This window comes from Marmota marmota, unplaced genomic scaffold (genome assembly GCF_001458135.2).
Source record: "Marmota marmota marmota unplaced genomic scaffold, marMar, whole genome shotgun sequence".
Classification (NCBI taxonomy): Eukaryota; Metazoa; Chordata; class Mammalia; order Rodentia; family Sciuridae; genus Marmota; species Marmota marmota.
In genome coordinates this window covers 409790-421512 of record NW_025999928.1, presented here as the reverse complement: position 1 = coordinate 421512, position 11723 = coordinate 409790, and positions in this window count along the sequence as shown.

Here is an 11723-nt window from a genome sequence, read left to right as displayed (position 1 = left end):
AAAATCTTCACTTATTACCTCAAACAGCTCAGTTTGCTTGTATAACAAATAATGTTCCTCCAAGCATTTCTCTCCCTGGCTTCTAGTTAGCGCTATGAACTGACATAGTCACTCATACTTCAGTTGCATTAATTGACTGATAAATCTTTGGCTTACCATGCTTTCTCCATTATATGAAATGTCATCTGTGTGCTTGCTAATAGCATCATCTGATGAGGGATGCTTTTTTGTTTCCTTTGCTGTCAGTGGTTCCAATTAGGCTGTTGACAATTTCCATGTGGCAGATAAAATGAGCACTTCATCTCTGTATTTGGGTGAGGCATTTTAGCTTTAGCAATTAGTTTCATGACTTTGTAACCAGCTTTCTGATGGTATTGTTATCATACAAGGACTTTATTTCTTCTTATTTATACACAGATGCTTAAAACAATAAGTCTTTTTTTGTTTGTTTGTTTGTTTGCTTAGTGTGTGGGAGTAGGGCTGAGGTGGCAGAACAGTTTGAATGGGGCCATTGCTCAATTTGATTTGTAAACAGGACATCTAAGATGAGGAAGAGAAGACATCGGTGCAGATAAATTCAAATTTAAGACAATGTTTAAAAATTACCTGATTAAAACTCTTTTTTTTACTGCTGTGTCTATTTTGTGAATCTGATAACTTTTAAATTTTATTAAGAAAAACTTCATAAATAAGTATGTGTAAAAAATTTCAATACAAAAAGATACTCAATAGAGTTTAAGTTTAAACCTTAATGTAAACTATGAACTAGCCTGATGCAAGATGACAAAAATGGGTGAAACACCTGCTTTTCATGGTTTAATATCCAGAATATATAAAGATCTCAAGAAATTAACACCCAAACACAGTCCAACCAACAAATGGACAAAAGAACTAAAAAGCCACTTTTCAATAGAAGAAACACAAATGGCCCACAAATACATGAAAAAGTGTTCAACAACTCTAGCAGTTGGGGAAATGTGAATCAAAACCACATTGAAATTTCATCTCATTACAGTCAGATTGGCAATTATCAAGAATATGAATAATAATGTGTTGGCAAGGATGTGGGAGAAAGGTACACTCATACATTATTGAAAAAATATACTTCAGAAAAAATTTGAATTGATACATTTTTAGGGCATCTTCATTTTGAGAATGTTTTATAATAAATTTTGTCAAAAGTTAAAAGAATGAAATGTGTGGAATAACCCTCCAAATATTAAACTTTAATTTTCACTTAATTTAATAACAAAATTCCAAAAAGTACACAAAATATCACAGACCTTAATATCATAAAATATTAAGAAAAACCAATCTTGTGATGTTGTAAAGCCCCTAAGTCACTTTTTTAAAAATATTTTTTTAGTTGTAGTTGGTACAATATCTTTATTTATTTATTTTTATGTGGTGCTGAGGATTGAACCCAGTATCTCCCATGTGCAAGACAAGTGCTCTACAACTGAGCTACAGCCCCAGCCCCCCAAGTCACTTTTAATGAATAGAATTAATTATGTTTATTTAAAAAGTAGACAAAGAAATTCCAGTATGAACCTGAAATGGGCTAATTAAAAAATTCAAAAGCAAATAAAACTAAAAAGCAAGAAAGAACAATGGAGAGACTTAATGAAAAACTAATCATCTAACAGCAACTAATAAGAAAACAAAATATATTTTATAGTGGTATAAACGTTGGGTAAAGAGCATATTAGCTGAAAAAGAGAACTAAATATTTTTTGCTCACCTAAAAGACAAAAAATTTCACTGAAAAAAATTGATTTAAAAAAGAATTTTGCTGAAATAACCAAACTACAGTGAAATGAACCATCAGACAAATTGGGATATTCACATAGGCAAGCCAGAGTCACTGGTTATTGCTAATACTCCCACAGAGTCACATGCTGATTTCAGAAATTTCTTAAAAGGGACAACATAGTGTTCAGAGTATTTTCAATGGGGCTGGGAGTGTAGCTCAGTGGTAGAGTGCTTGTCTAGCATGTGTGGGGCACTGGGTTTGACTCTCAGCATGGTGAATAAATAAATAAATGCATTAAAAATATTTTCAATGATTATTTTAAAAAGCAAGACCTCATTTCTAGAACATTTTAGCTTCATAGAAAAATTATACAGAAAGTACAGAATTTCCATATACACTGTTTCACCCATTTTTCTTTCTTTTTTTCTTTATTGTTTCCTTTTAGTTATACATAATATTAAGATTCATTTTGACATAACTACAAAAGAATGGGATTAGTTTGCTCTAATTCAGTTCCCAGTATTTCCCCCTTTCCCTCTCCTTCCCCCCCTCCCCCCATTCCCTTCCCTTTATTCTACTGATCTTTCTGCTATTTACTTATAGTTTTTTTTTTTTGAATTAGTGTCTGTGGATATACATAATGACTGTGGTATATTCATACACGTACATAGGAAGTTTAGGTCAGACTCATTCCACTATTCTTTCCTTATCCTGTTCCTTCTCTCTTTCCCCTCAGTCCCTTCCTTTACACTGGTCTTTCTTATATTTTGGTGGAATCTGACCTTTTTTTCCCCCTTCCTTCTTTTGGATTAGCTTTCACATATCAGAGAAAATATTTGACCTCTGGTTTTCTGGGTCTGGTTTATTTCACTTAGCATGATAGTCTCTAGTTCCATCCATTTATCAGCAAATGCCATAATTTCATTCTCCTTTATGGCTGAATAATACTCCATTGTGTGTGTGTGTGTGTGTGTGTGTGTGTATACATTTTTTTTATCCATTCATAGGTTGAAGGGCAATGGGAGGTTGGTTTCATAGCTTGGTTGTTGTGAATTATCCTGCTATAAATATTGATGTGACCGTAATACTGTAGCATGCTAATTTTAAGTCTTTTGGATATATACTGATGAGTGGGATACCTGGGTCATGTGGTAGTTCCATTCCTAGTTTTTTTTGAGAAATTTCTATACTTCTTTCCAGAGAGATTGCATTAATTTGCAGCCCTATCAACAATATATAAGTGTAACTTTTCTCCCACATCTTTGCCAACACATTATTACTCATATTCTTGATGATTGCCAATCTGACTGTAATGAGATGAAATTTCAATGTGGTTTTGATTCACATTTCCCCAACTGCTAAAGTTGTTGAACACTTTTTCATGTATTTGTGGGCCATTTGTTCCACTAAAGTGGCTTTTTAGTTCTTTTGTCCATTTGTTGGTTGGATTGTGTTTTGGGTGTTAATTTCTTGAGTTCTTTATATATTCTGGATATTAAACCATGAGAAGCAGGTGTTTCACTCATTTTTAACATCTTGCATCAGGCTAGTTCATAGTTTACATTAAGGTTTAAACTTTGTGTTTAACTGTTCTATGGGTTGTGCATGGTGTCATGTATCCACCCTTATACAATGGTACAGAATATTTTTACACCCTTAAAAATTCTCTGTGCTTCACCTATTCATCCTACCTGCTTCCTGAACTACTAATCTTTTTACTCCTGTCTCTATAGTTTTCTAGAATGTCATATGGTTGGAATGATACATTCTATAAGCTTTTCTGATTGGCTTATTTCACGTTTCAAGTTCTTCCATGTTTTTCTCATGACTAGAAAGCTATTTTTTCCTCTTTGCCCAGTAACATCCCATTGTATTGATGAGCCACAGTTTGTTCACTGATTTACCTATTAAGGACATCTTGGTCACTTCCAATTTTTGACAATTCTGAATATGGCTGCTATAAACATCCATGTGCAAGGTTTTGTATGGACATAAGTTTTTAGCTCATTTGTATGAGTACCTAGAAATGGAATACTACCAAACTATCTTCCAAAGTGGCTGTACCATTTTTAATTCCCATCAGTGATAAAGAGTTCCTGTCACTCCACGTCCTGACCAGCATTTGGTGTTGTCAGTGGTCTAGATTTTATCTAGCTAATAGATGTGTATGACCTTCCTTAGTGATGTGATGTTAAGCACGTGCTTATAGATGCTTACTTTCATTTGCATATCTTCTTTGATGAAGTGTCTGCTCAGATCTTTTGATGACCATTTTATTTTATTTTATTTTTTGGTGGTTCTGAGGATTGAACACAGAGCCTCACACATGCTAGGTAAGTACTTAACCTCTGAGCTACACCCCTGCTCTTCTTTTGCCCATTTTACAATTATATTATTTGTTTTCATACTGTTGAGTTTTAAGAGTTATCTGTATATTTTGAATATCAATCCTTGGTCTGATATGTGTTTTGAAGTACTTTCTTCTATTCTATGGCTTGTCTTAGTCTCAACAGTGTCCTTCCAAGAGAAAATGTTTTAAATTTTAATGAAGTCCAACTTTTCCGTGATTCTGGTTTTTATAAAAATTCAACACTAAACTCAAGGTTACCTACATTTTCTACCATTATTTTCTAGAAGTTTTAGTTTTCTATTTGGCATGTAGGTCTATGATCCATTTTGATTTAATTTTTGTGAACAGAATAAGGTCACTATCTAGATTCCTTTCATTATTATTTGGCATGTGTCTGTCCAGTTTCTCAGCACCATTTGTTAAAAAGACTATGCTTTCCTCACTGGTGCCCTGTTTCTTTGTCAAAGATCAGGTAGTTATATTTGTGTCTGTTTCTGATTCTCTCCTGTTCCATTGGTTTAGTTGTCTATTCTTTTGCCAGTATCACACTGTCTTGGTTACTGGCCAGGTAGTGCCAGTCCTCAAAGTTTGTTTTTCTTCAGTATTGTGTCAGCTACTCTAAGTCTTTTTCCTTTCCACATAAACTTTAGAAACAATTGTTGATATTCACAAGATAATTTGCTGGAACTGATTTGAATTGCATTAAATCTACAGATAAATTTAGAAAGAACTGACATCTTAACAGTGTTGAGTCTTCCTATCCATTAACGTAGAATGTATCTCCATTAGTTCTTGGATGTCTTTCATCAAAGTTTTGAAGTGTTCCTTATATAGATCTTGTAAATATTTTTTAGATTTACACCTAATTTATTTTTATTTATTTTTTTACTGAGGATAAAACCCAGGGGTGCTTTACCACTGAGCTACATCCCCAGCCCTTTTTATTTTTAATTTTGAGATAGGGCCTCACTGAGTTGTTTAGGGCCTCACTAAATTGCTGAGGCTGGCCTCAAACTTGTGATTCTCCTGTCTCAACCTCCTGAGTTGCTGGGATTTTAGACATGTGCCACCAAGCTTGGTCTTAAGGTGATCTCTCTTTTTTTGTGGTGCTGGGAATCTAACCCAGGGCTTCATGCATTCCAGGTGAATGTTCTAACACTGAGCCATATCCGTAGCCTGATATTTTTCAATTAGCAATTTTAAAAAAATATTTTTTAGTTGTAGATGTACATAATACCTTTGTTTATCAATTTATTTTTATGTGGTGCTAAGGATCAAATCCAGTGCCTCACACGTGCCAGGCAAATGCTCTACCATTGAGCTACAGCCCCAGTCCCTCAATTAGCAATTTTTAATGGCTGTAAAAATGTTTATTTTTAAAGATCAATCTATGACATTTACAACCATCAATCTTTTGTGGCCAGGCCACTTTTTATACATCTGTGGCTCACCAAAGTATTGTTACGCATGAGTTGGGAACATTTTTGATAAGGAATGGCAGTAATAATCACTGAACATGAGCCACTACTTTTGTTAAGAACTGGACATTGCAGTCACTGGCATGGTTGATGTTCTCATGCCTCAAATGAACCCACGTTTTCATTATTCAGATGTCTCTCATCATCTGTGTGAACAAGCCTAGATCTGAGAATAGAGGGGTGGATTTAGTCAGGCGTTTGTTCACTAGAGCTATAACTGTTCTGTCCTACAGATCAGCCACCAACAACATTCCTGGAGGTCACATCACTCCAAAGTCCACTTGGGTTTCACTGTTCCTGACTCTACCCTTGTCCTCCTTGGCACAAGAAGTTTAAGCAGCACTCTTTGGCCCCTGAAGACCCAGGCTCCGATCATCCCCATTTAAATCAACTGCAGTGTCTTTCACAGCATTGCCATGGTGATGCCTTTCAACGATGGCGGGATGGCAGTGCTTCCTTCAATGATTCTCTTTTTTGTTTAAAAATTTTTCACTTGTTGTTTTTAGATATACATGACAGTAGAGTGTATGTGACATATACATACATGGAGTACAACCCATTCCAATTAGGATCCCATTTTTGTGGCTGTACATAATGTGAAGTTACACTGGTTGTGTATTCATGTATGAGCAAAGGAAAGTTAAGTCCAATTCATTCTATTGTCTTTCCTATTCCCATTTCCCCTCCCTTCCCTTCATTCCCCTTTGTCTAATCCAGTGAACTTCTCTACCTTCCCCGCCCCCCTTATTATATGTTAGCATTGGCATATCAGAGAGAACATTTGGCTTTTGGTTTTTTGAGACTGGCTTATTTCATTTAGAATGATAGTCTCAAGTTCCATCCATTTATCAGCAAATGCCATAATTTCATTCTTCTTTAAGGTGGAGTAATATTCCATTGTGTATATATGCTACATTTTCTTTATCCATTCATCTGTTGAAGGGCACCTAGATTGGTTCCATAGTTTAGCTATTGTGAATTGAGCTGCCATAAACATTGTAGTATGGTGATTTAAAGTTCTTTGGGTATAAGCTGAGGAATGGGCTAGTTGGGGTGAATGATTATCCATTCCAAGTTTTCTAAGGAGTCTCCATAGTGCTTTCCATAGTGTTTGCACCAATTTGCCATCCTACCAGCAATGTATGAGTGGACCTTTTCCCTCACATCCTTGCCATCATTTACTGTTACTTATATTCTTGATATTTGCCATTCTGGCTGGAGTAAGATAGAATCTCAGTGTAGTTTTAATTTGCACTTCTCTATTGCTAGAAATATTGAACATTTTTTTCATGTATTTGTTGACAATTTGTATTTCTTCTGTGAAGTGTCTGTTCAGTTCCTTTGCACATTTATTGAATGGGTTATTATTTATTTATTTTTTTGTGTTAAGCTTTTTGAGTTCTATGTATATCCTGGAGATTAGTGCTCTATCTGAGGTGCAGGTGGCAAAGATTTTCTCCCATTCTGTAGGCTTTCTCTTCACATTCTTGATTGTTTCCTCTGTTATGATGAAGCTTTTTAGTTTGATACCATCCCATTTATTGATTCTTGATTTTCCTTCTTACACTTTAGGAGTCTTATTGAGGAAGTCAGTTCCTGAGCCTACATAATGGAGAGTTGGACCTACTTTTTCTTCTGTTAGGCCCAGGGTTTCTGGTCTAATGCCTTTGTCCTTGATCCACTTTGAGTTGAGTTTTGTGCAGGTTGAGGGACAGGAGTTCAATTTTAATCTGCTACATATGGATTTCCAATTTTCCCAGCACCATTTGTTGAAAAGACTGTCCTTTCTCCAATGTATGTTTAAGGAGCCTTATCTAGTATGAAATAACTGTATTTATGTGGGTATGTCTCTGTCTCTCCTTCTGTTCCATTGGTCTTCATGTCTGTTTTGGTTCTAATACCATGCCAGTTTCACTACTATAGCTCTGTAGTATAATTTAAGGCCTAGTAATGTGATGCTTCCTGCATTACTTTTCTTGCTAAGGATTTCTTTGGTTCTTATGGGCATCTTATTTTTCCAAACTTATTTCATGATTGTTTTTTCTATTTTTATGAAGAATGTCATTGGAATTTTAATAATAATTGCATTAAATCCATACAATGCTTTTGGTAGTATGGCCATTTTGATAATATTAATTCTGCCTACCCAAGAACATGGGAGATATTTCCATTTTTCTAAGGTCTTCTTCAATTTCTTTCTTTAATATTCTGTAGTCTTCATTGTAGAGGTCTTTCACCTCTTTTCTTAGAATGATTCTCTAAAAGCCTTGGTGTGGGGGACATGATTAAAGAGATACAAGTGGGCTACTCGAGAAAATCCATTTCAATGCTTCCTTCTCTGTGATTATTTGGATAATTTCCTGCACACATACCAAGAGATTCTTCCTTTCATATTTTTATTTAACTGAGTTCAAAAGTCAATCAGTTTAGATGGTACATTGAAACCAAAGTCACTGAAGAGTACACTGAATTAACAGGTTCATACAAACACACAGTCTTCGATTTAAATTAGGAGAATCTTGTAGTTATTTTTCTTCCTAGGGTTGACTTTGTAATTAGCCTCCCAGGGAGTTCCTGGATATGATTCAAGTATTAAGAGTGAAGTAGACATCGGTGATAGGAGAGGGAGAAGAAGGTTGGCTTCTCTTATCAAGGTAACTGCTTCTAGTGTGATAGGGTCTTCAAACAAGGCAGGAACACCTCATTACATAAGGTAAGAAGGTCTGCTATTGCTCTCAAGAAGTGCTTGGGCTTGAGTTACTAAGAATCATCTAAATTCTCTTTTATAGTTCTATTCTTATTTCCAGAGTCCCACTCTTTTCTGATGCTAAGTCTTTCACTTATGAAATCTGATGAGGCTGATGATTAAATTGACTTTATAATTTGGCAACTTGTAGATGAAGTTTTAAGTTTGTTTTTTAGTTGTTTTAGTCTTGTATTTCAATTAATAAAAATTTCTTTCAGCTCTGTTATAGAAATGCTTAGGATATGAGATGCCCCCATAAAACCCATGTGTGAGACAAAGCATTTCGGAGGTGAAATGATTAGATTATGAGAGCTATAATGTAATTAGCGGATGAATCCATTTGATGGATTGATAATTTGAATGGATTAATGTGGGTAACTGTAGGCAGGGAGGAGGAGGCTGGAGGAAGTATGTCAATGAGGGTGTACCCTTGGGGATTATATTATCCCTTGACCTCCCCCCTCTCCACTCCTTTCTGGTTGCCATGTTTGAGACACTTTCCTCTGCCACCTCTTCTACCATGATGTTCTGTTTCACCTCAGGACCCAGAGCAATGGAGTTGGTAAACCATGAACCGAACCTCTAAAACTGTAGTCCAAAATAAACGTTTCTTCCCCTAACTGTTTCTTGTCAGGTATGTAGGGATGTTGGCTGTTGAGAGCCACAAACAAGTCAGGATGGTGCCTGGCATTTTGCCAGAAGGAGTGGTTGGGAGGTAACCCTGGCGAGCTATTGGGATGGTGATAATTGGGTTAAGCTGTGTATAATTTTTGGGATGATGACTGATTGCTGTAACTGGATGATTCTGGGTTGGGACGAGCTGTGTGTTCAGTTGTATATGTAGACCTCTGCTGTCCGGCAATGGGGAGGTTCTTGCTGCCTCAGGTGCCTGCTACTTTTGAGTTCTAGCGGAGTTCCCATTGAGTTCCTGTTGAGTTCTCTTGGAGTTCCCATTGGGTTCTGGAATAAAGTTCATTCCTGCTTGAATCTACAAGTGGCTCGTGACCTCCCGGTTATTTGTGCCCAGCCAGACTAAGGCAGTTGGCCATGGCAGTGCAAAGCTAACACAAGAAAGAATACAGCTTCTTTTAGTCTTGAGCTGAATATTTAGGACTCTGAGAGTATCCTTGATTTTCTTTAAGTAGTTCAGGTTTAAACTCATTCTTGTGAGTTCATTTTTAGTTCCTCTTTCTTCTTTTTCTTCTTCTTAATTATATTATTATTATTATTATTATTATTATTTTGGACAATGATTTCCCATAGGACAAGATTTTGGACACTTGATTTCCCAAAGACTTGTCTTCAGTGGGTACTTCAATTCAGGTAAAAGGTAATGTACTTAGCTGTTTTCCCCCTGACACATGCTAAGGGGTTCCAGAGCCCATATTTTTATACTACTTGAAATCTGAGCCTTTATTCCTAAATAGGGCAGATACCCAATCTCAGATTCTTCTCATATCCTCAAACTCTGTTTCTTGCAGAACCACATTGGATGATGTTTGTTTTGTCTTTCTACATACTGTCCTTTTTGGGCCTTTTTTTCTTCTTTGAAATATGAGATAATAATTTGGAGCCTAATGATCACTATAATAAGATGAATAAGTGTGTGGACTTGGAGGAAAATCATGGATTATGTTGGGTGGTGACTTTTCTTTGATTTCTTGGCTACCTACTTTTTGGGTTGGGAGAGATGATTCAAACATAGTTGCAGTTTTCAAACTAGAGTGGCTATCATCACTGACACTTCATATATACATATGTGGCTTTGCAGGTTACAAATAGTAACCTGTGCTCCACTGGCCTTGTCTCATCCCAGCTTCTCACCTGTGAGAGGGGAGGCAGCTGTATTCCCCTTTGGCATTGAGAAAAGAAATGATGAGACTTTCCAAGATCCACAGAGTGGGCAGTAGCTGGGCCAAGAATCAAATCAATATCTTGCTAGACCCTGACTTCTCCTTTAGGTTCTGCCCTAATTTTCGAAGCCCCAGGAGAAGAGTATATAAGATGGCTCATGTACTATTTCCAAGTATTTAAAAGTCAAAATTCAGCTATCAAATGTTATAATAAACATACTCTATCTTCCTATCTGGACAAATTGTTGCAGTTTGGTGAATCCAGAAGCAGACACTAGCCTGTGGGATGTTTATTATGATGAAGGAGGGGAGGAAACAGGAGCAGGTAGAGGGAGAAGTCCATAGGCAATGCAAGCACCTAGCCACAGTCAACCCCACCAGGTGTCCTACAGCATTTGTGGCCTATTACACAGTACCGTGGTAGGTAAAATTCCTGGACCTTGCCTTCTCCACAGGACCTGACACACCTTTGGATGAGGGGGCTCCTGGCAGGTGTGGCAAACCTTGAAAGAGCTGGGCAAGTCCTTCCTCTAACAAACATTCCTTTATGTTCAAGAAAGGGCAGCAGGGCAAGAGGGTTCCCATCAGTTTCTATTCTATTATCCAAGTCCCCACCTCTAAGCTCCATATAGCTGCCTTAAAGGCCACAGTTGGTCACCCAATTGGGCCTAGGGAACATCACACAGGGGCTTATGTTCCTCTGGGAATGATAGCAATTTCCCAAGAGATCATAGGGTTCCCCGCACTCAGAGATTGGTGTAAAACGGGATGAGACACATCTCCTTTGCCATTACATTCCTGGGCAACTGGAGGTGAAGGAGATTCTCTAAAGGGAGAAGAGCAGGATAGGGATCCTTCTTGTCAGGGTTTAATGTACAACCACACATTATACTGAGACGTTGGGAGGTATAAACAAGAAATTGCTTGAGGAAAGCTCTAAATTTCTTAAAGAAGGGGATTGACTCCCAGTTAATATAAAGTAAACCAACGGTTTAAAAAAATCCCCATGAGGAACAGACATTGTTACTATTAGCGGTATTTCTGGAGTAGCTTGCCTCCTGTCACTCTTTGGGGGCTCTCCATCTACTCAACAATCCTTTCCCGCAGTGGAATCCCCCTTGCGGGAGTGGGTCAGGATCCTTCTTCGCCTTTTGCTCGCGGCCAGGTTTCTGGGGCGGAGCAGTGTGGGGTGCTGTCGGGCGCCTAGGGTGGCCCTCCGGACTGGGACAAACCACTACCAGGAGCCAGATCAATAGCTGCCAGCAAAGGAGGCGGCGGAGAGGCCGAGGAATGCTTGGGGCCCAGCCTGACGCAGCGGCAGCGGCGGCGGAGCAGGCCACTGCTAGGGCTCCCGGGCCACCCAAAACAGCTGTCCCTCCGCCTTCGCCTCCAGCGGCTCGGTGCGCGTGGGAGTTACTGCGTAGCGCGCCCGCTGGGGGTCGCGGGCTCTGTGCATCCTTTGCGATCCAGCCCTGGCGAAGGGAGGCGCACTAGCGCGCGCGACAGGAGGAGGCGGGGAAAGAAGCGGGCGAGGCCGAGGAGA